Source organism: Gekko japonicus, unplaced genomic scaffold (genome assembly GCF_001447785.1).
Source record: "Gekko japonicus isolate JY-2015 unplaced genomic scaffold, Gekko_japonicus_V1.1 scaffold315, whole genome shotgun sequence".
NCBI classification, from domain to species: Eukaryota; Metazoa; Chordata; class Lepidosauria; order Squamata; family Gekkonidae; genus Gekko; species Gekko japonicus.
In genome coordinates, this window is record NW_015160844.1 from 575,015 (window position 1) to 577,207 (window position 2,193).

A 2,193-nucleotide genomic window follows, 5' to 3' on the forward strand; every position below is an offset into this window, starting at 1 on the left:
AGGTAGAGGGAGACAGGAGGAAGCAAAGATGTGAGGAATAGGATAACCATTCCACAAGTTTCTTGCGGGTCTCCACTTGTCCTTCCTGTTTCTTATAATGTGAATACAACAAGGCCCAACTTTCCTTCACTCTGACCCATACAAGAGGCAGATTTCTCTTATTTATGCTGGAGTGTGAAAGCTGGAGGGCCCACATTTATATGTAGATGTAGGGCTCTGAGCCACCTAGTCTCTCTGCTCCAGCCGAGCACAAGGGCTTAGCTGGTGCGTTCCTCAGACAAGGGCCTACATTTATACCCACCCCTCCTGATTTTTTTAAATAATTTTTATTTTGCAGTTTGTGAGGGAATACAGAATAAAGAAAGGGTAAGGAGAAAGAAGAAAAGGTAAAATTACCAAAACATAGTATAAAGGGTAGTTTTTGCAAATATAAAGGACAATCCTTGATTCAAATACTTGAATTTTTAGGAAAATTATAACGTTATAATTTTAAAAACCACTATAACAACCTACTCAACATTCTACCATTTTCTCATATTAACATTTTTATCCTATCTTATCAATCTAATCAGTTATATGATAAACCATGAATAACCTCATATACCCCTCATGATTGCGAACACCATGAAGGTGAAAGTGGGTGGAAGGGATGCATGTCATGGGGAAAGAAGGCCCCCCCCCCTGTACCAGCGACCCCTGTTCCCGAGCACCAAACCTAGCCTGCCACCCCCCTGGAGCCCCGTCCCAGCAGGGCATCACCAGGAGCCTCCTTCCCCCACTCTGTCCATGGGGCTCTCCCAAGAGGAAAAAGAGCTTTTAGCACTGCTCAGAGACCAGCAGTTGCTAAATGTCTTTGGAGAGGACTCTGACAGCAGAGGTTTTTTGGGGGGGAGCATCCTCCCCTTCCATATCCCAACTGCCTGATGCTCCTGCTGCCTTACATATACTCCCCTCTGGCGCCTCCCAGCCAAGCATCAAAAAGCAGCTGTGCCTCCCACTTGCTTCAGTTGTGGGGGCACATTTCCAGGCCACTGTGTGGGAAGCATTTCCACACCCTTCCCAGTGACCTCTGTATGGTGGAATGCCTGTCCAAAAGGGCACAAATACCCAACACCTTTCGTTTTCTGTCTTCCACTAGTCTCTGCAGGCACCTACTAGGGTGCATCTCGCTTTGTTGCTGCTGGAGCAAGGAGTGGCGGGCAGTGGGGGGAGGAAGACGCCCACTCCCTCTCAGCAGGGACAAGCAGAGGGGGAGCAGGAGGCCCCTCCAAGAAAGGCTCCCTGTGCTCTGGGTGCCATGGTTGGGATCCCAAGGCAGGCCACCCTCCAAGAGGTCATGGCCACAGGGATGCCAACAGTGACACCCAAAAGGGCAAGGGGGAGGGCTCAGAAAGCACTCGCCTCATTGGTGAAATTGTCTCATGGAGGACATGACCTTTTGCCAGCTGCTGCAACACCTGGCTCCCTGGTGGTCTCAGGGCTTCAAGCTATCACATCTACATACATCATTGCACATTTCCAGGTTTGTGTCTCAGGTAGTCTCAGGGCTTCAAGCCACCACATCTACATATTTTGTTGCACATTTCCAGGTTTGGACTCAGGGCTGTGAAAGCAGTTGTGCCTCCCATCTGCTCCAATCATGGGACCCCGTTTCCAGGGCACCATTTGGAAACATTTCTACACCCTGACTGTCCTTCAGAACCTGCCTTTGAGGACTTGGGGTGGGGGCTGCCAGCTCAACATGTGTGTTTCCATTCCTTTGCAGAGTAAAAGAATGGTGATGTGGCGTGCTCTGGACCTTTGTGTTTGAGCTGGGGGGGGCTGTGAGAGTTGTGGGCACACCTCCCTTTCTTGTGGTGTCTGGCTAGGTTGTATGCCAAGCTGCTGTGGGGTTACTTTGAGGAGCCCCATCAAAACTCTGGGGATGCCTGGTCTACCTTTCTGTCCTTTGGAACCTGCCTTTGGAGACTCGGGAGGGGGCTGCAAGCATAGGAGGGATGCTTGCCTTGCTTCCAGCGTTTGGCTGGGGAGGGGAATCTGCCTGGGTCAAGTTTCCCTGTGAGTTTAGTGTCACTGGCTTGTTCCTGGGCCATTCCATAGACTCCAGTAACTGCAGCTGTCTTTTCCAGAGAAAATCCTGGGGAGGGGGGAAGGGGGTGGGGGGGGGGGGTGTCTGTAATTCAGACTCCAGAA